At 43.0% G+C, this 27,676-nt stretch overlaps 1 long non-coding RNA gene across 1 annotated transcript; it reads right to left on the bottom strand.

Moving 5' to 3' along the window:
- Positions 1-1,585: 1,585 nt before the first annotated feature.
- LOC123439531 lies at positions 1,586-4,173 on the bottom strand. Its single transcript, XR_006630107.1, has 2 exons — positions 3,695-4,173; positions 1,586-1,834 (listed from the first exon to the last, which is right to left on the bottom strand). It is a non-coding gene; the product is annotated as an uncharacterized LOC123439531 (long non-coding RNA).
- Between the last annotated feature and the right edge of the window lie 23,503 nt (positions 4,174-27,676).

Raw genomic sequence — 27,676 nt, 5'->3', positions numbered from 1 at the left:
ATGTAGTTGAATGTCTTCACGATCCAATCACGATCCGTCCCGCGATCCGATCACGAATGTCCCGATCAAGTGTCGAACGGACGACACCTCCGCTTTTAGCACACGTACAGCCCGATGACGCCTTCACCACCTCAATCCTGTGAGCGTGGGTAAAGTGGTACATGGGTTCTCCAGTAGTACAACGGTGTGCTGGCGGCAGTGGTGGTGCGATCTCAACAGGGCTTGGCCAAGCGCTGCCACAACCGTGTTTCCGGGGAGAAATCGATCTAGGGAGAGAGGTAGGGCTGCACCTATGCCTTGGGGTGGTGCTACCCTCTCTCTCCCTCTCTATATATAGGAGGATGGGGTAGGTAGGGGGGTAGTCTTGGCCCCTCCTCCAAGGAGGGATGGCCGTGCAAAGAGGGGAAGAGTCCACCTCCAACAAGGGTGCTGGACACCTTAGGCAGGAATCCTCCTCCACCCTTGGGCGCATGGGCCTTATATGGGTTAGCTGCACAGCCAACCAGGGGCTAGTATGCCACCTCTTAGGCACATGTGTCCCCTCGGGGTGGGTGGGTCCCTCCCAGTGGACCGCTGGAATCCTTTCGGCACTCCTAGTACAATACCGAAAACATCGGAAACTTATCCAGATCCCGAATACCACGTTCTATATGTAGATCCTTATCTCCAGACCATTCCGGAGCTCCTCGTGATGTCCATGATCTCATCCGGGACTCCAAACACCTATCGCTGACCAACATATGTCACTCAACAATACAAAATCATCACCGAACGTTATGTGTGCAAACCCTGTGGGTTCGAGAACTATGCAGACATGACCGAGACAGCTCTACAGCCAATAACCAATAGAGAAACCTGCATGCCCATATTGGTTCCCACATATTCTACGAATATTTATATTGGTAGAACCAATGATATCAAGGATTCAGCTAATCCCATATGCAGTTCCCTTTGTCCAACGCTATATTACTTGCCCGAGATATGATCGTAGGTATCTCCATACCTAGTTCAATCTTGTTACCGGCAAGACTCTTTACTCATTCCATAATACAAGATCCCGTACTGACTCCTTAGCCACATTGCTTGCAAGCTTACTGTGATGCTATATTACCGAGTGGGCCCCGAGATACCTCTCCATCACACGGAGTGACAAATCCCAGTCTTGATCCATGCCAACTCCATAATAACCCTGGAAGATACCTGTAGAGCATCTTTATAGTCACCCAGTAACGTTGTGATATTTGATACACACAAGGCATTTATCCGGTGTCAGTGAGTTGCATGATCTCATGGTCATAGGAATAGATACATTGACATGCAGAAAGCAATAGCAGTAAACTGGATATAATCAAACGTTATGCTTAAGGTTTGGGTCTTGTACATCACATCATTCTCCTAATGATGTGATCCAATTATCAAATGACAACTCATGTCTATGGCTAGGAAACCTTAGCCATCTTTGATCGACGAGCTAGTCTAGTAGAGGCTCACTAGGGACACTATGTTGTTTATCTATCCACACATGTATTTGAGTTTCCAATCAATACAGTTATAGCATGGATAATAAATGATTATAATGAACAAAGAAAATGAGAATAACTAATTTATTATTGCCTCTAGGGCGTATTTCCAACAAATATGTCACAATGGAGTGGCTGATACGACTAAATATTCTACAACATGTTGGTGTCAACGTGGGGCTCGACAATTTATTATAGGTAGCGCAAGCGGACACTGCAATGGTGGAGTCCAAGATCGCAAGACTTACTAGGACTCCTCTAGGAGTCTGACTTGCTATCGTACTCTTCATCCATGAGATCGCCTTCGTCAAAATCTGGCCAAATCAACAAGACATGTGAGTTCTTTAAATGTACTCGCGACACAGTGTGGCCATAAGATATAATGAATGCATACCGAATACACATGCGCAAGTTAAGTAAAATTTCATAATCCGCAAGAGTAATAAGTTCAACTTTAAGCTAAAATAAAATTAAAAGGTGCATAAGTCGGGTGGTAGTCCTCCCGAAATACCAAAAGAAAATAAAATACACCGATCGGGTGTCTGAAGCGCGCCTCGAAAGGTTAACACAAAAAGTAAACTCCATAGTCGGGTGTCGGGGCGACACTTCGAAAATGGCGTACAAGAAAATAAGGCATTGCAAGCCTCGGTTGGGCATCAGGTCTACACGATGTAAAGGGCTTATATAATAAATAACATAGATGCCACAGTCGGACGTCTAGGCTGCACCACATAAAGGGCTTATTAAATAAGCAACAAACCATAGTCGTGTGTCTAGGCGACGACACAGAAAGACCTTATACAATAAACAACTGTCCATGGTCGGGCGTCTAAGTAACACCACGGAAAGGGCTTATATCTAACAGTAAAATATACGAGTACCCTGGTGGTACGACCAACCCACGAAGTACTCAATGCATCAGTCATTATAATAGGTTAGCCATAAGAATCACATTAATATAGTCACGAGTAAGTGTTCCTAAAATATTATGTGCTCTCCATGGACTGACATGAAGACCGACAACTGGCATGTCAACCAGCCGTCCTTGACCATGGAAGGGGCTACTCGAATCATTTTGACTGCGGGGGGTGCACTATTTACCCACAACCAACGAGTTTCAATAGTCAAAGATATTAATCTCGCGTGTGGTGTTTTTGAAGTAAAGAAATATAACCAGTACACACCCATTTCACGCTGCAAGCCCGGAATCATCTGAAACTATGCTCAAGAAAAAATATAAGACAGGGAGGCCTACACCTCGAATAGCATGGGATCCAATTTATACCGCGTGCAACTAAGGGGTGCCCCGCTCTCGGCCTTAGCCCAAAACACCCATGCCCCCTGACCGAATGACTGGCATTATTCCAGGGCCATGGAACATTCATCCAGCCCCTCTACTTGGTGTGTATATGGAAATAGGTTTGCAGCCTACTAAACCGTATCTCATTCCGGGAAAGCATGTGGCAGGATGGATAAATAAGGTGACAGACTCACAAGACTAGATCTATGACGATACTGGAGTTATTAAGTTTGTTAATCTACTAGCATGCTTCGACATGACTAGGCCACAACCTATCACGTCCCCATGAATAGGTCATCAAAGCATTTCTGTTACTTCACAAGTCTCAGATAAACCATGCATCAAATCATATCAACCCGTCGCACTATCAAGTCTACATGTAGCAATTTTTATCGAGCAAACATGAAGAAAAACACCATATCAAAGGTTCAAACATGCTTGCCTGAATGAACAAAGTCAGAAGTTGACTGAGTGAAGTCGATGACAGCGTCTTCAACTTCGGTATCTACATCACAGAAATATCGATATCTACGTAAATACCATGCACGTACAACAGTTTGTCCAAAATGTTTTTAAATAAATATCCCAAAAAAACTAGACAGAAAAATAAAGCTTTCAGAAAAGAATCAACCAAAATACATTTTCTGTTTAAAAGTTATAAAGGAAATGCACCGAGGGACTAATCAGTTATAAACAGAAAGTTACCCAAGGGCTACAAAAAACTAAAAACGATTTAAGAAAACTAAAAACGATTTGAGAAAACTACGCCATCCCGAGGAGAAAACGTACTCAGGAGAAAGGAACCTACAGAAAACGGTTCGGAAAAAGAAAAGAACCTGACGATGGCCCACCTATTTCAGGTTTGAATTCTCACCGGTGAAAAAGAGTTCGCGGTGGTCACCGACGGCGAGTAGCAGCGACTCTAAGGATGGGGCTGGCACAGTCTTGCTCAGGGGATGATTCTGTGTTCATAGGTGGCGGACTTGATTACCCGCGAGGACCACAACATTGACGGCTTCCTCTCCGGTGATCGTCGGCTTCGGGTGAGGAAGGATCTCACCACAAAGACATGCGCACGTCAAATTGATGCGCGACTCAGAGAAGATAAGCTACTAGGGGTCCACGGGCGTGGCTAGTGCAGAGGACATCGACCACCTTGGGCCAATTTAGGCTGGACCCGAAGCGGATCAGGCGGGCAGAGTTGGGGAAGAAGACCTCCTCTATGTCCTCTGTGGTGCTTCGCATGAGGCTCGGGTCAATGTGGATTGGTGAGTGCTCGAGAGGGAGTTCGGGGTCTCCTTTTGTAGGTCGTCCGAGTTGGCTGCCGCGAGCGGATATACTCTGGTGTGGATAATGGCGAGGTAGGGGCTTAGCAGGCGAATACGGTTGCGAGGGAAGGTTTTGTAGGTCCTGGGGGTCTCATTTCGCTCCTAATTGATCTCACATATAGGCCAGGGGCTCCGTTCAACAGAACGGCTTCACGGGCGACACGGCAACAGTCGGTGTGCTCTCTGGCACCCAGGCCATGGCATTGGTTGGGCAGAGCTTGCTGATGGTTGTGCAGACTCCGTATGGACACGCGGACCACATAGGGGCTTTCTGCGGTGTCGTCCATCTGGATTTGCCGCATTTCACCTGCAACGGGTGCTACTATCACCGCCAGTGAGGTCGGTGCCGACGCGCCAGCTCACCCTCGACGAGAAGAAGTGGCCAAAGGACCGCACGGCGCACTGGATAGGCTCGGGGAACAGGAGGAAGAAGCCAAGGGCGAGCACTGGCGAGATTGGGCTCCGATGTGACCAAACACTGCATCAGTGCCCACCAGGTGCTCGATGAAACGCTTCTGTCATGAGAAACGTTTGGCTGGGGCTGTAACTTGGTGAGGTGGCCCCTCAAAGCATCTAGAGGCTGCCTGAATTTCCTCAGAATTTTTGAAGAAAGGAAAGATGGGTTTTCAGCAATAGATGCAAATATGGTCCAAGCTTTCGTCAAATTCAGTTTGAAATTTTTGAACTAGAGGGTAGCAGTTTTTTGGGTAATTGGGTTGAGGTTACCAAGGGCTAGCTAGGGTAATTTATCTGGGGTCAAAATCCTAAGGCACCTATGAGCTCTTTGAAGAGTGCAATGTCCCGAAATAAATTCAGAGATTAATTTTAAAATTATTTCAGAGAAGATAAAATTATGAAATGGGTTAGAACCTTTGTGAGACTGTTTTGCATGAGTCTTGGGACAGTAGAGGCTTTTAGAAGTGAAATTTTTGGGAGTATGTAAGGGAAGAAGTGATAAGATAATTTTCAAAAGGGAATCCTTAACATAAAGTTTCCAATGTTCTCTTTTGGAAAAATAGAAATAAAATCCCACATAAAAACCTTTGTCCTCGAAGGATCAAATATGAACCTTAAAATCAAAAGCCAACTCATGAAAAAAATTGCAAGAGATTTTCTCTCAAGAATCAATTTTGAAAAGAGGTTTCACCAAAATTCCAAAAGTTCTCTTTTAAAATAATCAAAACTTTCGTTAAACCAAATTAAAAAATTTGGGGTGTTACAGTATATGTCGTACATGGAGTATGTGTCCGAAGGATTTGGAACACTTCGGATCGAACGAACATATTTATTAAGAAGAAAAGCAATGAAGATATCTTAAGGCTAAAAGAATGTGAAGCCTAGCGTGGAGGAGGTACGTAGGCTAAGTGTGGTTGTGTCTAACCGTAAAAACGCCACAATAGGATAGCGTTCCATGTGTTCAGCCACAATCTATTGTCAGCAATATCTCGGATACGAAATGTCCCTGCGATGAATACTTGGTCGATGATGAATGGTCCATCCCATTTCGGATGAAGATTATGTTTCTGCTTTTCGGGGTTGAATCGCGTGACCAAGTCATCTTTGTTGAACGCATTTGTCTGAACTTCCCTACACTGGTAGCGCCACGTCTGCTATTCATAAATGGTGGAAGGCGCTCGAGCCACATTCCGCTCTTCCTCTAGGAAGCCGAGGTCTTCAGGCTGATCCAACTTAGCCTCCTTTTCTTCATACATCCTTACCAATGGTACATCGTTCATACGTCTCAAACATATCGACTTTTCCAAACATCTTTGCTAATGTTTTGGCCTCATTCTTGCATGATTTGAATGAAACTAACCTGGACTAACGCTGTTTTCAGCAGAGCTGTTTGTATGGTTTTCTGGTGAGCGAGAAAATGGATATTTAGACATCCCGGAAAATTTCCATAAAAAATAGAGAAAATCCACGCATGAGGAGGGACCATGGGACAGAGGGGAACCACAGGGCCCCCAGGCAACCTGCTGGTGTGGCCTGCCCCCTAGCAGCGCCAGGAGGCCGCCTGGGTGGGGTCCACCCCCTCTGGTGCCCTACTTTGCCCCTTTTTTTACACATGACGCAAAAATCCTAGAACAGAAGTCGTTTTGCAAGTTCTCTACGCGGAGTCGCCGCCACCCTTGGTTCTTCTTCAGGAGAGCTAATCTGGAGGCTGTTTTGGCCTTCGGAGAGGGGAAATCGTCGCCATCATCATCACCATCACCACTCCATCATCCTTCCATGGCTTCTCCCATCATGTGTGAGTAATTCCCTGCTATAGGTGAAGGGAATGGGAGATATTGGATGAGTTAGATCATGTAATGGTTTGTTAGATTGTTGGGGGCATGTTCCTATCATCTACTATGGTGTTTATCATCTTTGCTACTACTTGTTACTCTTAATGCTTGTCACTTTGGGCCCGAGTGCCATGATTTCGGATCTGAATACCTTATGTTTTCATGAATATATTTGTGTTCTAGATCCTATCTATGAGTAGTATGCACCTATTATAGTTCGGAACCGGCGATCCCAATGGTGACAGCTTGGACACCAAAGGGGATAGACTATAGTTTGAGGATTCCATGTATCCATTGATTGTTAATGCTTTGTTTCGATGCTCTTTGACAGGAGCACCTTAATCTCCATAAGTTCCTTTTGGCCCTCTTGATAGCGGGATGGTAGGACAAAAGGTGTTGTGCAAGTTCTTATTGCAAGCACACACGACTACCTCGGGATACATGCCTAATGTTTGATGTATGCCTAGATGATCATTAATTTTCTATGTGCCTTGCCCCAAGTGAAATACATGACATCTCTCATCCATGACCAACCATCCATATCCCTAGCCTATAGTGTTTGAATACTGCTAGTTACAAGTTACTTTACTTTCGCCGTTTTAATTTCGTTGCTTTGCCACTATTATTTCCGTTGCCACCTTCACTTCCATATCACCGTTGCTACTCATATTTCGTTGCCAAGCAAGTATCTTTCAGGTGCGCTTGAATTTACAACTCAACTGTTAAAGCTTATAAATATTCTTTGGCTCCCCTTGTGTCGAATCAATAAATTGGGTTAACTTACCCGTGAAGACTGTTGCGATCCCGTACACTTGTGGGTTATCAGTCGTGAATGATATCACAAGGTAAGACGGCCTCGCCACCATACACCATAAAAAGGTGTATAACATGTGGACCAATTAGGTGTTGTACGCAAGCCCCATAGTACGGAGTCGAGTTCCTCCACCCACTTGCAATCGAATTCCTTCAAGGAACGAACTAGGCGCGGCATGATGCCGCTTAAGACAACGTTGTTGGCACATTCAACCTGCCCATTAGTTTGGGGTGATAAGGAGATGCGTAAGCGAGCTTAATGCCCATCTTCTCCCACCACGCTTTTACTTCCTTGGTCGTGAAATTGGAGCCGTTTTCCTTGGTTATGCTCTGGGGGATGCTATATGGATGCACCATGTCGGAGATAAAGTCTAAGACGTGCACAAATTTGGCAATTGGGACAGGTTTAGCCTTGATCCACTTGGTGAACTTGTCTATCTTAAGGGGGACGATCATATCAAGTCCCCAAACTACAAAAGGCGAGGTGATTGAGATTGATTGGAGCGTTGTTAGTGGAATATGACTTCGGTTCGTGAAAACCTGACAGCCCAAGCAGCATTCAACTAAAATTTTGGTGTCCCCCTTGGTGGTAGGCCAATAAAATCCAGCCCGGAAAGCCTTGCTGACTATGGACCGGGCTGTTGCATGATGACCTGGCATGCCCGAGTGGACTTTAGAAAGAAGCTTACGTCCATCCTCCTATGGTATACAACTTTGGTGGATGTCCGTAACGTTGAGTTTATACAACTCAACCCCATGAACCCAATATGCTTTAGATCAATGCATTATTCTATGTGCCTTGGTCTAGTCCTCGGGTAGCTCCTTATGGAACAAATATTTGGGACTGGGCTCGGTCCATGGCGTGTTGATTGCCATAATCTCATTACCTTAGGTCTTTTCATCGAGAGATGACCCCCCTATTATTCCGCTATCATCATCAGCCCGGGGAGGGTTAACACTTCTGGTGTCTTGGGTGCCTGGGATGTTGGTTCCATCTTGCCAAACCACGAACAGTTTGAAAAGGCGTCCAAGAAACATATTTTCTAGACCAGGTCGCGTCTTGCCCATAGTCCTGTGAGTGTGTCAGCGGCTTGATTGCTATCTCGTGGGATGTCATGGCGTTCCAGCCTCTCGAGTCTCGAAGTTGCTGATACTGCTAAGAAGGCATTGTGGTATGTGGTCATCTTTGCGTCGAACTCGTTGGTCGCTTGGGATATGGCGAGATTAGAATCACCTCGAAACTCAAGGATGCTGCATTTGAAGCACGTGCATCATGGACTCGTATTCAGCTCCGTTGTTGGAGTCTGTATACATATTATATATTTTTGCCTATGGGAGAGGTCACAACGACCCGGCTCCCATATCAGTTAGCATTTTGTAGCCATAGAAATACATAGTACAATGTGAGTATGTGCTCTACTCTCGAGGGGATTCGGTTTTGTCCATTCGGCAACGAAATCTGCCAATACCTCAAATTTAGTGGCTCGTCGTGGGCGGAAGACGATTTCAAAGGGGCGGAGCTCTATTGCCCATTTGGCGATGCACCTAGTGGTGTCTCTATTGTTGATTATGTCCCCTAAGGGTTCTTGAGATGCCATGGTGATGGAGCACTCTTTAAAGTAGTGTTGTAGCTTCCAAGATGCCATAAAGATTGTGTAGGAAATTTTCTTGTAATGAGGGTACCTAGTTTTAAACGGGGTTAATACCTCCGAGATGTAGTACACCTGTTTTTGCATTTGGAATTGTGGACTTCGATGCACGTTCGACCACTTGGACCACATTGACAACTTGATTTGTTGTCGATATGTATAGGAGCATTGGCTTGCTTAGTCCAGGTGCTACGAGAATTGGATTGGTAGCGAGTAGTTTCTTGATGTCTTACAGGGCATCACATGCCTCACTTGTCCATGTGAAATTCTTCGTTTGCTTTAGAAGTTTATATATTGGCATGGCCTTTTCTTCTAGACGTTATATAAATCGGTCAAAGGTGGCTACATAGCCAAACAGTTTTTGGACGTGTTTAAGTTAGGTGGGTATTTTAAGTGCACACATAGCTCGAATTTTCGCCGGATAGGCCTCGATTCCTTTATGGGAAATGATGAATCCGAGCAGCTTTCTTGCTGGCACCCCGAAGATGCACTTCTCCGGGTTATGCTTAATATGATTGACACAAAGACTAGTGAAGATATGTAACATCCCAAAATTATAAATTTTGGAATGTTATAACAAATAAATAATTAGGTTTTTTTTGTTTGAATGATATGTGAGATTGATTGTTTGAAATTGAGTGGAATTTGAAACTTTAAAAGTCAGAGGGCATAAAATGATTTTCCCAAAAAAAATTCTATTTTGAATCCCTATTCAATTTTGAGTTTGAATATTTTCAAAAAAAAAATCTGACAAAAAAAATAAGAGGAGGAAAATGACACTCCAAAAATTAGAGACAATGTCCTTGATTCAAATTTTAACTATTTGCAATTTATTTGAAATTCAAATTCCTTTTCATTTTAAGTTATTGCAAAAAAATATTTTTTAAAAAATTATTTTATTTGGTCTTGAAAATATTTTCATGTTATAGGAAATTTTATTCTAAAAATTTTGATATATAATATGCCTACATAAAATATTCTCTTCATTTCGTCTATATATTTTTCTTCGTTGTTTTGTTTTTTAAAAAAATGTAAACACTATTCACTCACACCCTGTTCATCCACGGGAAAAACAAAGACTCGCCGAATTGCCTCATGCGGCTTTGGCCCATGCCACACTTTGTTTATTTCTTTTCTCCACATTACGTATATGTTTAGTCTCACGTTGCCTAGCTATTGACATTTAGACCTTTTTTCCACCTATAAATATAGATTCATAGGAACATTCAAAAATCATCTACTTCGGGTTAAATCAATCTTTTGGTTTTACTAGCTTTATTGAATAAAAATATTTTCTTTTCTCCGACGGGATTTCTCGAAGTGGTCTCCTCTTTGGAATTAATTCTTACTCTGCATTCTAAAGGTATTTCTCTTCGTATTCTTGTTTTATACTCCCGTAGTTTATTATTTATAAACTAGTATTCCTACACTAGTATATGGTAGAGTAATTAGATTTATAAATTAGTCTCTGTATTTACACATTAGTCCTAGAATTCTTTTAAACATAGCACTTTTCTTCCCTAAAACTGCTTGGCCCTGATTTTTCAAATAGCCATAACTTTTTACTCGTTTATCCGAATTAGATGAAACCAACGCCTAGAGTTTCGTCTTGATCCCACCTATTCGGTGAACCTAACATATCAGCTTTTTGAAATTTTCAAATTTCGAAATTTGTTCTCACTCATATTCAAACTTCTTTTGATCATACCTTTTTATCCGTAGCTCCGTTTTCGATGAATCCAATTGCGTCGGATTCGTATCAAAGTAAGCTTCCTGTTTGTATCATTAGTTTTAACTTTTCAACTTATATTTTTTATAAAATCAAATTTATCTATTACTGCCCAAAAGTGTTCACATCGTTCTAAGCTGATTCAATGTTATATTGAAATATTTGTATGTTTTGTTCCGCTAGTAAAAAAATCTGCATGTTCATATTGATCTCCTATATCCAGTAGCATCATTAGTTTCGACCTTTGAGCCTTAGAAATTTGAGCGATTCAAATTTGTATTCGAACATTCATTTGATCTTATGTTGGAAATCGTAACACCTTTTCAATGGATTCCTTTTACCCCTAAATATTCTTGTCATATATTTTTGTACATAACCATCGTACTTCAGTTCAACTTCTTTTGACCTTCTGAATGCAAATTCAATTCATACTTCAATTCGCTATAACTTGTGTTGTAGTTGTAGTGCTCCATTTCAAGAAATTCTTTCTAAAAATAAATTATTATGTCTTATACTATTTGTCAAACAACATTCATGTTGCTCTCCCAATATTTTCGATCATCTCCCATAGTGTATGCAAGTCGAGCTTATATAGCGATAGTTGATCATCCTTTGACTCTTTTGAGTTGACCTGTTTCACCTTTCCTTTTACAACACCATAAGGCCCTATCTTTTCTTATTAAATCTTGGTATGTTGTTATTTTGCACCAAGACATGTTTTGTTCTTATGTTCTTCTAGTTCTTCCTTTTGTCATGAATGTTTATTGAATGCTATTCATTTACGATAGATTGCTCGGAGTGTGACGAGTAGAATTATCAGGATTATGAGAGTGACTATCTTCATCAAGTAATACCAGGCAAGTTCACATTGATCATATTTTTAATTACGGTTTTATTGCATTAGTTTCAAGCTTCTTCACCCATTGCATGCAAGTAGGTACTTGGAAACTTTGGTTATTGAGTAGTATGCTATGATAGGCACCCCTAAACCCTTGTTACTTTGGCTGGGACATTATTTTGCTATGCTCCTAGTAGACGGGGTTTGGTTGAGTGTTTATCATGATTGTTGTGAGAAACTTAATAATCAAGACCTGAAGACTCCAAGACTTGCAAGACCTTAGAACCAAATATACCTCTGGGTGAAGGATGGTTATGATGGGCTCCCTGGGAAAACCAGTGGAGGACCCGGGATGCATGGATAAGTGCCATGACATCTTGCGGAAAGCTTCACCCAGGCACGAAGAGATGGATGGATGCTACAAGACCCAAGGCTTACCTGCACAGCCACAAGTCATTATGGGCTCTGGCTTGGTTGGACAACGTGGTGACTCTGGACGGGCGGTGCTACGAGATGTAGAAGAATGGTAGGATTGAATGGGCACCGACAGAGGCTCAGCGGAACCTGTTGAAAGACCATGTTTTGATCATCCGGTTCTCAGACACCTTGAAGTGCGAGGACTCCAACGGAGGCGATCAAACCTTGTGGGAAACGTGTGCAAAACTCTACAGAGTACTCAAACCTAATCGATTAGCCGTGTCCACGGTCAAGGACAACTTGAGCCAAAGGAACTGAAACTATCTGGAATTCTCAACACAAATAATATTAATTATGTGGGTAATATTGATACCTTGGGTATGAGAAATGGTTGGTGGAACCTTTCTCATTAACAACCAACAATGTAGTAAATTTTTCTTTTACCTCTCTCTTGTTGTAGGAAAAATTTGCTTTACGCAAAACTTAAACTACAGCCCCACCTGCCATATACGTATATAGTGTAGATGGTATTTTCACCCTCTCTTTTGTGACTTTCCGGCATATTCAATATGCTGACCTACACGGCTGCAACATCTTATGTTTCAGATACTTTCGTCGACGAGTAAGAGTATGATTCAGGGTTACGGTCTGCACTCAACTTGCCGTTGGTGTTATTGGGACTCCACTCGCTTGACTGTTTCCGCTGAGACTTTGAGGTATATATCAGTTTTACGTTATTTACATGTGATTGCACTTTGATATATACATTGATGTACTGTGTGTGCCAGCATACTGATCCAGGGATGGCACAGATACACAGAGGCTTGACTCGTTTGAGTCGGGTCGCTACAAGATATCACCAAGGTCCTGTACCGGCTGTCGGATGTCCTTGATTTTAACAACCACGTCGTCTACGTAAGCTTTGGGTGCCTTGCCGATGTGGTCTTTCACGCATGTTTGAATCATGAGCTGATATGTGGCGCTTGTATTTTTTTGTACAAATGGCATTGTATTGAAACAAAACGGCCCATAGGACATAATGAATGTGGTTGCCTCTTGATCAAATTCTTTTATTTTAATGTGATGATACCCTGAGTAGGAATCGTGTCCTGCCGTTGCGTTGATAATCTGGTTTATGGGTGGCAGTGTGAAGGGGTCCTTTTGGCAAGCCTTATTAACATCTTTAAAATTTATGCATAGACGCCATGAGTTGTCCTTTGATATGTCTCAAACGTATCTATAATTTTTGAGAAATTAAAGGTGCTCATGTATTGCGTGAGAGTTGAAAAGGTTTGAGAAAGTAAAGGTGTGAAACAATTACTTGGCCAATACCGGTGTTGTGCATGATTTAAATTCATTGTGCAATGATGATAGAGCATAGCCAGACTATATGGTTTTGTAGGGATAACTTTCTTTTGGCCTTGTTATTTTGAAAGTTCATGATTACTTTGCTAGTTTGCCTGAATTATTATTGTTTCCACGTCACTAGAAAACAATTGTTTTGAATCTAATGGATCTGAACATTCACGTCACATAAGAGGAATTACAAAGGACACCTATGCTAGGTAGCATGAAAGCATCAAAAATTGATTCTTATCACTTCCCTACTCGAGGACGTTCAGGAGTTAAGCTTGGGGATGCTTGATACGTCTCAAACGTATCTATAATTTTTTATGGTTTCACGATGTTATCTTGTCTTCTTTGGTTGTTTTATGTACCTTTTATATCTTTTTTGGGACTAACTTATTAATTCAGTGCCAAGTGCCAGTTTCTGTTTTTTCCGTGTTTTTGACTCTTTTCAGGTCTGATTTTGGAACGGAGTCCAAACGGAAGAAAACCCCCGAAATTATTTTTTCCCGAACGGAAGAAGATCAGGGGGCCTTTGGGCCAGGCCAGGTGGGCTCCAGGGAGCCCACAAGCCCCCACTCTGCTACCAGGGGGAGGCGGCGGTGGGCAGGCTTGTGGCCTCCCGGGCCGCCCCCTGACCTAGGTCTTTGGCCTATAAATTCCCAAATATTCCGCAAAACATCAGGGGAGCCTCGAAAATACTTTTCCGCCGCCACAAGCTTCCGTTTCTGCGAGATCTCATCTGGAGACCCTTCTCGGCGCCCTGCCGGAGGGGACTTTGGAGTTGAAGGGCGTCTTCATCATCATCATCGCCCCTCCAATGACTCGTGAGTAGTTCACTTCAGACCTACGGGTCCGTAGTTATTAGCTAGATGGCTTCTTCTCTCTCTTGGATCTTCAATACAAAGTTCTCCATGATCTTCATGGAGATCTATCCGATGTAATCTTCTTTGGCGGTGTGTTTGTCGAGATCCGATGAATTGTGGATTTGTGATCATATTATCTATGATATATATTTGAGTCTTTGTCGATTTCTTATATGCATGATTTGATATCCTTGTAAGTCTCTCCTTGTCTTGGATTTTGTTTGGCCAACTAGATCTATGATTCTTGCAATGGGAGAAGTGCTTGGTTTTGGGTTCTGCCATGTGGTGACCTTTCCCAGAGACAGTAGGGGCAGCAAGGCACACATCAAGTAGTTGCCATCAAGGGTAAAAAGATGGGGTTTTTATCATTGGTTTGGGATTATCCATCTACATCATGTCATCTTGCTTAAGGCGTTACTCTGTTCTTACGGATTTAATACACTAGATGCATGCTGGATAGTGGTCGACGTGTGGAGTAATAATAGTAGATGCACACAGTATCGGTCTACTTGTTTTGGACGTGATGCCTATAGAAATAATCATTGCATAGATATCTTCACGACTTTGCGCGGTTCCATCAATTGCTCGACGGTAATTTGTTCCCCACCGTCTACTTGCTTTCATGAGAGAAGCCACTAGTAAACACTACGGCCCCCGGGTCTATTCACATCCATCGTTTACACCTCCGCTTTTACTTTGCTTTGTTACTTTGTTGATTTCAGTTCTCACTTGGCAAACAATCTATAAGTGATTGACAACCCCTTCATAGCGTTGGGAGCAAGCTTTTGTGTTTGTGCAGGATCTTGAGATACTCCTCTAGTGGATTGATACCTTGGTTCTCAAACTGAGGGAAATACTTACCACCGCAACGCTACATTACTATTTCCGCTTTGAGGGAACACCAACGCAAGGCTCCGAGGCCACGGGGAAATCCTTTGCATACTTGTCTAGGAAGTCCCTTAAGGTGTAGCCACAGCAGAAAGATCAAGCCAAGTATTCTCCCATCGACGTGCCTATTTCTTGCGCTGTTGGAAGGTCTTTTGTTGCAGTAGCAGAAGTATTTCTGGCGCCGTTGCCGGGGAGGTGGATCGCTTGCAGAGGAGGATCGCTTGCAGAGGAGATCAAGACAAGAGTAATCTCCCGTCAACAAGCCTATTTCTGGCGCCGTTGCCGGGGAGGAGAAATCAAGATCTATCCAAGTAGGTCTCACAAACTCTTCTCTTGCATTTACTTTTGTTGCCAGTTGCCTCTCGTTTTCCTCTCCCCCACTTCACATTTGCCGTTTTCATTTGCCTTTCTCCTTCGCCGTTTTCTTTTGCCTTTGCCGGTTTTCTCGCTTGCTTGTGTGCTTTTTTGTTTGTTGAAGTCATCATGGCTGAAAACACCAAACTTTGCGACTTCTCGAGCACTAATAATAATGATTTTATTAGTACTCCGATTGCTCCCGCCACTAGTGCGGAATCGTATGAAATCAACGCAGCTTTGCTGAATCTTGTTATGAAAGAGCAATTCTCTGGCCTTCCTAGTGAAGATATCGCATCCCATCTCAATACCTTCATTGAGCTTTGTGATATGCAAAAGAAAAGAGATGTGGATAATGACGTGATTAAGTTGAAACTTTTTCCTTTCTCGTTGCGAGATCGCGCAAAAACTTGGTTTTCTTCTTTGCCTAAAAATAGTATCGATTCTTGGGATAAGTGCAAAGATGCTTACATATCCAAGTATTTTCCGCCGGCTAAGGTCATCTCCTTACGTAACGATATCATGAATTTCAAGCAACTTGATCATGAACACGTTGCACAATCTTGGGAGAGGATGAAGCTTATGATTAGAAATTGTCCCGCTCATGGCTTGAGTTTGTGGATGATTATACAAATCTTTTACACTGGCTTGAATTTCGCTTCTCGCAATATCTTGGACTCCGCCTCAGGTGGAACGTTCATGGAAATCACGTTAGGAGACGCTACAAAACTCCTAGACAATATCATGACCAACTACTCTCAGTGGCACACTGAAAGGTCGCCTGCTAGCAAAAAGGTGCACGCTATAGAAGAGATTAACTCGCTAGTGCTAAGATGGACGAGTTGATGAATTTGGTTGCTAGTAGAAACGCTACCGTAGATCCTAATGACATGCCACTATCTTCTTTGACTGAGAGTAGCAATGCTAGTTTGGACGTAAATTTTGTTGGTAGGAACAATTTTGGCAACAACAATGCTTTTAGAGGAAACTATGTTCCTAGGCCTTTTCCTAGTAACTCCTCTAACAATTATGCCAATTCCTATGGCAACACTTATGGAAATCACAACAAATTACCCTCTGATTTAGAGAGTAATATCAAAGAGTTCATCAACTCTCAAAAGATTTTCAATGCGTCCATAGAGGAAAAACTACTCAAAATAGACGATTTGGCTAAGAGCGTTGATAGGATGTCTTGTGATATTGATGCTTTCAAAGTTAGATGCGCTCCTCCCAAGGTCAACTTGGATGAAACTTTGAAAGCTATGAGTATCTCCATGAACGAGAGCAAAGAAAGAACCGCCCAAATTCGCGCTAGACATGAATGGTTTAAAAGGGTGCGTTCTAGTGATGCAAATCACGAAGATCTTAAAGTGCTTGGTGTGTCTCCTCTTGAATCTTTGTTTCCCGTGTCAAACCTACTTATGGAGGGGCTGGATATGAATCCACTTTGGTTGAAAAACGCCCCAATGATTCGGAGTTCACCTATCTTGATGATAAAGGTGTGGAGAGTGGAGTAGAAAAATTCAAAATTTTGGGTAGTAATGAAACTCCCACTTTGGATTTCAAGGAATTCAATTATGATAATTGCTCCTTGTTTGAATGCATTTCTTTGATGCAATCCATTGCAAACTCTCCACATGCTTATAGCCAAAGCAAAGCCTTTACCGCGCATATCGTAGATGCTATGATGAAATCTCTTCAAGAGAAGCTCGAACTAGAAGTCTTTATACCTAGAAAACTTCATGATGAGTGGGAACCTACTATCAAAATCAAGATCAAAAACTATGAGTGCAATGCTTTGTGTGATTTGGGTGATAGTGTTTCCGCGATTCCAAAGTCTTTATGCGATATTCTTTGTTTTCATGAGATTGAAGAGTGTTCTCTTAATTTGCATCTTGCAGATTCTACTGTCAAGAAACCCATGGGGAGGATCGATGATGTTCTTATTGTTGCAAATAAGAACTATGTACCCGTGGATTTCATTGTACTTGACATAGATTGCAATCCTTCATGTCCCATTATTCTTGGTAGACCTTTCCTAAGGACTATTGGTGCTATCATCGATATGAAGGAAGGGAATATGACATTTCAATTTCCTTTAAAGAAGGGCATGGAGCACTTTCCTAGAAAGAAAATAAGATTGCCTTATGAATCTATGATGAGGGCTACCTATGGTTTGAGCACCAAAGATGACTATACGTGATTCCATCACTTTTGTCTAGCTAAGGGCGTTAAACAAAAGCGCTTGTTGGGAGGCAACCCAACGAATCTATCCTTTTTCTTTCTGTTTTGTCTTTCCCACGCTTTCATAATTCTGTTATGATTGTGTTTATTGTGTTTATTTTTGCGTTTGTGCCAAGCAAAACCGTCATGATTAGTCTTGGGGATGATCATTTGGTCATGCTGGAAAAGACAGAAACTTTCTGCTTACGAAAAGAATTTTAGTTTTTTTTCTGTGCGAGCTTTTGAGTTGATTATTTTTGCTGCTGATTTCTACGCAAATTCTTCAGAATTTAGTAATTGTTCCGAATTTTTGAAGTACCAGAGGTATACGAAATATACAGATTTCAACAGACTGGTCTGCTGTTAACATATTCTGTTTTTGTTGTGTTGGTTGCTTATTTTTGATGAAACTATGGATAGTATCGGGGGGTATTAGCATGGAAGATTCAAAGTACAGTAACCCAACATCAGCACAAGTAGAATTTAAGTTTGCTACAGTACCTAAGGAAGTGGTGGTTTGCTTTCTTGTACTAATGTTATCACGAGTTTCTGTTTAAGTTTCGTGTTGTGAAGTTTTCAAGTTTTGGGTGAAGTTCTTATGGACAAAGAGATAAAGAGTGGCAAGAGCTCAAGCTTGGGATGCCCAAGGCACCCCAAGAGATTCAAGGATGTCGTAATAGCCTAAGCTTGGGGATGCCCCGGGAAGGCATCCCCTCTCTTGTCTTCAATCGATCGGTAACGTTACTTGGGGCTATATTTTTATTCACCACATGTTATGTGTTTTTGCTTGGAGCATCTTGTATCGCAGGAGTCTTTTATTTTTGTTCTTTCACAATCATCCTTGCTGCACACCTAGAGAGAGATACATGCACACACCATGATTTTGTCGAGCTTCACTTATATCCTTTGGTACACAATTCAGCTCACATGTGCTTCACTTATATCTTTTGAACTAGATACTTTTGCTCGATGTGCTTCACTTATATATTTTAGAGCACAGCGGTGCGTGGCTTGGTAGGTGATCTATGCTTTGAAAGTAGTCTCAAAAGGTGTAGTTATCCAAAGGGATACGAAAACTTCCACCTTCATGTGCATTGAATAGTTAGAGAAGTTTGATTAATCTCAATTAGTTTTGAGTTGTTGTTATGGTAATATTGAAGTCATGCTAGTAAGGTGTTATGGATCTAGAAATACTTGTGTTGAAGTTAGTGATTCCCGTAGCATGCACGTATGGTGAACCGCTATGTGATGAAATCTGAGCATGATTAGTATATTGATTGTCATCCTTTGCGTGGCGGTCGGGATCGCGCGATGGTTTATACCTACCAAACCTTCCCCTAGGAGTATGCATTGAATGCTTTGTTTCGATTACTAATAAAACTTTTGCAACAATTATATGAGTTCTTCATGACTAATGTTGAGTCCATGGTTTATATGCACTTTCATCTTCCACCATCACTATCTTCTTAGTGTCGTGCAACTTCCGTCGGTGCACAAAACCCAGCTTTAGCCTCCCTCAAAACAGCCACCATACCTACCTACTATGGCTTTTTCAAAGTCATTCCGAGATATATTGCCATGCAACTACCACCATGACATGTGCCACCACATCTACATTGCCATTGCATGATCGTAAGATAGCTAGGATGATATTTCCATTGATGTCTATGCCATGCTAGATCATTGCCACGGTACACTAACGAAGGCATTCCATATAGAGTCATCGTTACTATAAGTTTTGAGTTGAAAGTGTGATGATCATCATTAATGGAGCATTGTCCCATGTGAGGAAATAAAAGAGGCCAAAGAAGCCCACCAAAAAAAGAAGAAAAAAAAGAGGCCAAAGAGCCCACCAAAAAAATAAAAAATAAAATGAGAGAAAAAGAGAGAAAGGACAATGCTACCACTTTTTCCACACTTGTGCATATTAAGCACCATGATCTTCATGATTGAGAGTCTCTCATTTTGTCACCACCATATAGCTAGTGGGAAATTTTCATTATATAACTTGGCTTGTATATTCCAATGATAGGCTTCCTCAAAATTGCCTTAGGTCTTCGTGATCAAGCAAGTTGGATGCACACCCGCTAGTTTTCTTTAAGAGCTTTCACATACTCATAGCTCTAGTGCATCAATTGTATGGCAATCCCTACTCATTCACATTGATATCTATTGATGAGCATCTCCACAGCTCATCGATACGCCTAGTTAATGTGACTATCTTCTCCTTTTTTGTCTTGCAACCTCCACTACATTCCACACCATTTATAGTGCTATAACCATGGCTCACGCTCATGTATTGCGTGAGAGTTGAAAAGGTTTGAGAAAGTAAAGGTGTGAAACAATTACTTGGCCAATACCGGGGTTGTGCATGATTTAAATTCATTGTGCAATGATGATAGAGCATAGCCAGACTATATGCTTTTGTAGGGATAACTTTCTTTTGGCCTTGTTATTTTGAAAGTTCATGATTACTTTGCTAGTTTGCTTGAATTATTATTGTTTCCACGTCAATAGAAAACTATTGTTTTGAATCTAATGGATCTGAACATTCACGTCACATAAGAGGAATTACAAAGGACACCTATGCTAGGTAGCATGAAAGCATCAAAAATTGATTCTTATCACTTCCCTACTCGAGGACGTTCAGGAGTTAAGCTTGGGGATGCTTGATATGTCTCAAATGTATCTATAATTTTTGATGGTTTCACGATGTTATCCTCTCTTCTTTGGTTGTTTTATGTACCTTTTATATCTTTTTTGGGACTAACTTATTAATTCAGTGCCAAGTGCCAGTTCCTGTTTTTTCCGTGTTTTTGACTCTTTTCAGGTCTGATTTTGGAACGGAGTCCAAACGGAAGAAAACCCCCGAAATGATTTTTTTCCCGAACGGAAGAAGATCAGGGGGCCTTTGGGACTGGCCAGGTGGGCTCCAGGGAGCCCACAAGCCCCCACTCCGCCACCAGGGGGAGGCGGCGGTGGGCAGGCTTGTGGCCTCCCTGGCCGCCCCCTGACCTAGGTCTTTGGCCTATAAATTCCCAAATATTCCGCAAAACATCAGGGGAGCCTCGAAAATACTTTTCCACCGCCGCAAGCTTCCGTTTCCGCGAGATCTCATCTGGAGACCCTTCTCGGCGCCCTGCCGGAGGGGACTTTAGAGTTGGAGGGCTTCTTCATCATCATCATCGCCCCTCCAATGACTCGTGAGTAGTTCACTTCGGACCTACGGGTCCGTAGTTAGTAGCTAGATGGCTTCTTCTCTCTCTTGGATCTTCAATACAAAGTTCTCCATGATCTTCATGGAGATCTATCCGATGTAATCTTCTTTGGCGGTGTGTTTGTCGAGATCCGATGAATTGTGGATTTGTGATCATATTATCTATGATATATATTTGAGTCTTTGCCGATTTCTTATATGCATGATTTGATATCCTTGTAAGTCTCTCCTTGTCTTGGGTTTTGTTTGGCCAACTAGATCTATGATTCTTGCAATGGGAGAAGTGCTTGGTTTTGGGTTCTGCCATGTGGTGACCTTTCCCAGAGACAGTAGGGGCAGCAAGGCACACATCAAGTAGTTGCCATCAAGGGTAAAAAGATGGGGGTTTTATCATTGGTTTGAGATTATCCCTCTACATCATGTCATCTTGCTTAAGGCGTTACTCTGTTCTTATGGATTTAATACACTAGGTGCATGCTGGATAGCGGTCGACGTGTGGAGTAATAATAGTAGATGCAGACAGTATCGGTCTACTTGTTTTGGACGTGATGCCTATGGAAATAATCATTGCATAGATATCGTCACGACTTCGCGCGGTTCCATCAATTGCTCGACGGTAATTTGTTCCCCACCGTCTACTTGCTTTCATGAGAGAAGCCACTAGTAAACACTACGCCCCCCGGGTCTATTCACATCCATCGTTTACACCTCCGCTTTTACTTTGCTTTGTTACTTTCTTGCTTTCAGTTCTCACTTGGCAAAGAATCTATAAGGGATTGACAACCCCTTCATAGCGTTGGGAGCAAGCTTTTTTGTTTGTGCAGGATCTTGAGATACTCCTCCACTGGATTGATACCTTGGTTCTCAAACTAAGGAAAATACTTACCACCGCTACACTACATCACCCTTTCTGCTTCGAGGGAACACCAACACAAGGCTCCAAGGCCACGGGGGAAATCCTTTGCATACTTGCCTAGGAAGTCCCTTAAGGCATAGCCGCAGCAGAAAGATCAAGCCAAGTATTCTCCTGTCGACGTGCCTATTTCTCGCGCCGTTGGAAGGTCTTTTGTTGCAGTAGCATCCTTCTTTGGTACCATTACTAGATTAGCCAGTTAGTCGGCGTGTTTCACGTCTCGGATGAATCTGACCTCCAATAATTTGACCAGCTCTTCGCCCATGGCATGTTGCTTGGGCTCGGAGAATTAGCATAGTGCCTCGTTGACTGGTTTAAATCCCTTTATTAAGTTTAGGGTGTGCTTGGCTATGTTGGTGGTGATTCCTGGCATATCCGAAGAGTGCCATGTGAAAATATCCCAATTTTCTCGGAGGAAGTTTCACAGGGCCTCGTCAATTTCTAGATCAAGCTTTGCGCCGATGGATGTTGTTTTGTTTGGATCAGTTGGGTGTACCTGGAACCTTATGACTTCTTCCACTGGTTTGAATGAGGTTGATTCAGAGTGTTTTTCCAGGATGACATCGCCCTTGTCAACTTAGGCCTGAAGTTCTATTAACTCTTCGGCTGCAAAGGCCTCGGGAAGTGATTCTATCGCAAGGGAGGTTGTTTTGTTTTCGGCCCTGAGTGTTGAATCCGGGTTTCTTGCAATGGTGATGACTCCATTAGGACCTGAAATTTTAAGCTTCCTATAGCCATAGTGAGGTATGGCATAAAACTTTGCAAATGTGTCCCGTCCGAGAAGGGTATGATATCCACTTTGAAAGGTACAACATGGAATATCAACTCCTCGGAACGATAGTTCTCGAGAGTCTTGAAGGCCACGTCATGGGTGACTTCTCCTATGCATTGTGCATTCTTGCCAGGGATAATTCCTAGGGACGTGGTGGAGATCTGGCGGATCTGAGTTGTATCCTATTCCATTTTCTCGAGCATGCCCTCATAAATGAGGTTTAGGCTGCTAACACTGTCCATCAGAACCTTATGTAGGCAGCATCCGTCTATTATGGGGTCAATGACCAAGGTGATTTGGCTTTGGCTTAGATTATTCATGGATAGATTGGTTTGTTCACACGTGATCGGCGTGTCTAGCCACGCGGCCGATGGTGCTTTGAAATTCCGAGGGCCAAATTCTCATAGAGCCCGTTTTTATTTGTTTCCCAATCTGTATATCTGATATATCATCAACACATCATTTTCATCAGATGGCTGTTAGTGTCATCACGAGCGATGAGGGGTTCGCCATACTTGGCGACCTATCTTACGACTCATCAAGCTCGAAGGTTGTGGTTTGGGTTGGGGTTGAGCAGTGTTGCATGTATATGACATGGTTTGTCTAGCAGCCTATCGATGATGGTCTGCTCACCTGTTTTCTTCATTTTGTAGGCAGTGCAGTTAGGGCAGAGCGCCTAGAAGTAGCGTGCCGCGAGGCTGAGTGGTAGTGTATAGGTTGATCGGATCTAGTAGGATGCTCTGTCAGCCAAGTGTCCTCCAAGATGCAGAATTTTGCTACCAGGTTGGAGGGTTCGGTGAACATCTATACTCGACACCGAGATAGGGCATTTAATACCATCGCGTCGCCACAGTTGTGGCATAAGGTGGTAAGTAGTTCGGCGTCCTAGCAGCTGGATATTTTATTTTTAATAGACAAAAATCTTAACCTGAATTGTTGGATGGTCTCTCGAGCCTGCTCCTTTATGTAGATCAAGTCCCACACATCTGTAGGTCCCGAATTATCCGGGCAGTGCCCGATGTTGGGGATGGGTGGGATCAAAATTTTCAATCCGGTCGAGGGGGAGGCTCTATCGCACCCTAATGACGAGTTGATGGATATACTTCTCGCCCCTCGTTGGTTACCCCAAGTGGAAGGTTGAGATGTAGTCAACAACATATTTCCCTTCCACGGGGACTGTAAGGTTTATCGAACCAGGAGGACTCCAAGGATCAACAAGTAGGTGTCCGTTGCTCTGGTGCTAGCAGAAGACGTGGGCGAGCACACACAACAAATAACTTTGCCACCAACGAGTTCAAAGAAGTTGTCAATCTCTCCGACCTTCTAGTTTATAAAGGATCAAAACACAAGCGGGAATAGCGATAGTGATTGCAACAGAAAAGTAAATAAAAATAGTAAATGATGGAGGTGTAAACACTGGTGGTAATATGGACCAGAGTCCAATGATGTTCACTAGTGATGCCTCTCTCCCAAAAGACGATAAACAACTATGTTGGGTAAACAAATTATAGTTGGGCAATTGACAGAATTATAAATGCACCGCAATGCTAATCATGCTACAAGAAAGATAGAGCCTCAAAAGTAATGGGCAGTACGCCAAGATAAGTAGATTGTTTATCCATCAACATCTACTCTCTAATCATCCACCTTGAGATATCTATCCAGAACATCTCGCTAGTATTAAGTTGCGAGCCCCACCCAAAGTGTAAACTCAAAGCAACGGACAACTGCATTAACGAACTTTGCGTAAGGTAAACAATCCTTGCAACCATGATTACAAGCACCTTTGTTTTCTCTCTAGTGGCAACAGCACATCCCCTAGTCTCATGTTTCTGTCACTCAAGCTAGACATCAAGGGGCATGAACCCACAATCATGCATAACGCTCCCTCTTGGAGTTACAATCTACTACTAGGCCAAAGCAATAAAAAAGCAATGGAGAGCATGCATGAATTACCCAAGAACATAATATAAAAGGAGAACCAAATTTATAACTCATCACAATTTGAACATAATATCATAATCCATCGGATCCCAGCAAACTCAACATAGCAACAACAGGTAAATTACATAGATGCTTTGATCATGTAGGGCAGCTCACAAGGGCTAAGCATTGAAGCACAAGATTGGAGAGAAGACATCACATAGCTAGTGGTCATGGACTCATGGTCCAAGGAGGACTACTCACGGCACGTCCGGGAAGCGTCCATGGTGGCGGAGAAGCTCCCGCAGGTCAATCCTCCCTCCTGCATGGTGCCGGTGAGAGGTCTTGTGGCGCTCCCGATCTCGAAAGCACTGCGGCGGCGGAATAGTGGAGAAATTCGCGATTCTGGATATATCTTTAGGGTTTTCCACCCGAGGGGTAAATATAGGCCAAAGGAGGGCGCCACGGGGTGGGTGGACCCTCCACCCAGGCGGCCTGATGGCACGCCCAGGAGGGGGCCCGCGTAGGGTGGCTGTTGGGGAAGGTCGCACGGGAAACAAAAATTTTCCTACGCGCACGAAGACCTATCATGGTGATGTCCATCTACGAGAGGGGATGAGTGATCTACGTACCCTCGTAGACCGTACAGCAGAAGCGTTAGAGAACGCGGTTGATGTAGTGGAACATCCTCACGTCCCTCGATCCGCCCCGCGAACAATCCCGCGATCAGTCCCACGATCTAGTACCGAACGGACGGCACCTCCGCGTTCAGCACACGTACAGCTCGACGATGATCTCGGCCTTCTTGATCCAGCAAGAGAGACGGAGAGGTAGAAGAGTTCTCCGGCAGCGTGACGGTGCTCCGGAGGTTGGTGATGATCTTGTCTCAGCAGGGCTCCGCCCGAGCTCCGCAGAAACGCGATCTAGAGGAAAAACCGTGGAGGTATGTGGTCGGGCTGCCGTGGCAAAAGTTGTCTCAAATCAGCCCTAATACCTTAGTATATATAGGAGGGAGGGGGAGGGAAGAGGCAGCCTCAAACCCTCAAGGTTTGGCCGAAATTGGAGGTGGAGGAGTCCTACTCCAATCCTACTTGGAGCAGGATTCCACCTTCCCACTTGGAAACTCTTTCCACCTTGTGTTTTTTCCTTCTCAAACCTTATGGGCCTTAGTGGGAACTTATTCTAGCCCACTAGGGGCTGGTTTATCTCTTCCCATAGCCCATGAGACCCCTTGGGGCGTGACACCCCTCCCGATGGTCCCCGGCACCCCTCCCGGCACTCCCGGTACACTACCGATGAGCCCGAAACTTTTCCGGTGACCAAAACAGGACTTCCTATATATCAATCTTTACCTCCGGACCATTCCGGAGCTCCTCGTGACGTCCTGGATCTCATCCGGGACTCCGAACAACATTCGGTAACCAACCATATAACTCAAATACGCATAAAACAACATCGAACCTTAAGTGTGCAGACCCTGCGGGTTCGAGAACTATGTAGACATGACCCGAGAGACTCCTCGGTCAATATCCAATAGCGGGACCTGGATGCCCATATTGGATCCTACATATTCTACGAAGATCTTATCGTTTGAACCTCAGTGCCAAGGATTCATATAATCCCGTATGTCATTCCCTTTGTCCTTCGGTATGTTACTTGCCCGAGATTCGATCGTCAGTATCCGCATACCTATTTCAATCTCGTTTACCGGCAAGTCTCTTTACTCGTTCCGTAATACAAGATCCCGTAACTTACACTAAGTCACATTGCTTGCAAGGCTTGTGTGTGATGTTGTATTACCGAGTGGGCCCCGAGATACCTCTCCGTCACACGGAGTGACAAATCCCAGTCTCGATCCATACTAACTTAACGAACACCTTCGGAGATACCTGTAGAGCATCTTTATAGTCACCCAGTTACGTTGCGACGTTTGATACACACAAAGTATTCCTCCGGTGTTAGTAAGTTATATGATCTCATGGTCATAGGAATAAATACTTGACACGCAGAAAACAATAGCAACAAAATGACACGATCAACATGCTACGTCTATTAGTTTGGGTCTAGTCCATCACATGATTCTCCTAATGATGTGATCCCGTTATCAAGTGACAACACTTGCCTATGGCCAGGAAACCTTGACCATCTTTGATCAACAAGCTAGTCAACTAGAGGCTTACTAGGGACAGTGTTTTGTCTATGTATCCACACAAGTATTGTGTTTCCAATCAATACAATTATAGCATGGATAATAAACGATTATCATGAACAAAGAAATATAATAATAACTAATTATTATTGCCTCTAGGGCATATTTCCAACAGTCTCCCACTTGCACTAGAGTCAATAATCTAGTTCAGATCACCATGTGATTCCAACGAATCCAACACCTTATAGTTATGGGGTCTGATCACGTCTTGCTCGTGAGAGAGGTTTTAGTCAACGGTTCTGAAACTTTTAGATCCGTGCGTTCTTTACAAATCTTTATGTCATCTTATAGATGCTGCTACTACGTGCTATTCGGAAATGCTCCAAATATCTACTCTACTATACGAATCCGTTTCACTACTCATAGTTATTCGGATTAGTGTCAAAGCTTGCATCGACGTAACCATTTACGACGAACTCTTTAACCACCTCCATAATCGAGAAAAATTCCTTAGTCCATTAGTTACTAAGGATAAATTTTGACCGCTGCTAGTGATTCAATCATGGATCACTCTCTGTACCTCTCAATAGATTTTGAGTCAAGGCACACATCAGGTGCGGTACACAGCATGGCATACTTTAGATTCTACGGCTAAGGCATAGAAGATGACCTTCGTCTATTCTCTTTATTCTGCCGGGGTCGGGTCTTGAGTCTTACTCAAATTCAGACCTCACAACGCAACCAAGAACTCCTTCTTTGCTGGTCTATTTTGAACTCTTTCAAAAACTTGTCAAGGCATGCATCTTGTTGAAACTTCTATTAAGCGCTTTCGATCTATCTCCACAGATCTTTGATGCTCAACGTTCAAGTAGCGTAATCCAGGTACTCCTTTGAAAACTTCTTTCAAACAACCTTGTATGCTTTACAGAAATTCTACATTACTTCTGATCCCCAATATGTCAACCACATATACCTATCAGAAATTCTATAGTGCTCCCACTCACTTCTTTGGAAATACAAGTTTCTCATAAACCTTGTACAAACCCAAAATCTTTGATCATCTCATCAAAGTATATATTCCAAGTCCGAGATGCTTGCACCAGTCCATTGAAGGATCACTGGAGCTTGCATACTTGCTAGTA

The sequence above is a fragment of the Hordeum vulgare genome, chromosome 3H, assembly GCF_904849725.1.
Source record: "Hordeum vulgare subsp. vulgare chromosome 3H, MorexV3_pseudomolecules_assembly, whole genome shotgun sequence".
NCBI classification, from domain to species: Eukaryota; Viridiplantae; Streptophyta; class Magnoliopsida; order Poales; family Poaceae; genus Hordeum; species Hordeum vulgare.
This window is presented reverse-complemented; position numbering and strand designations above follow the sequence as displayed.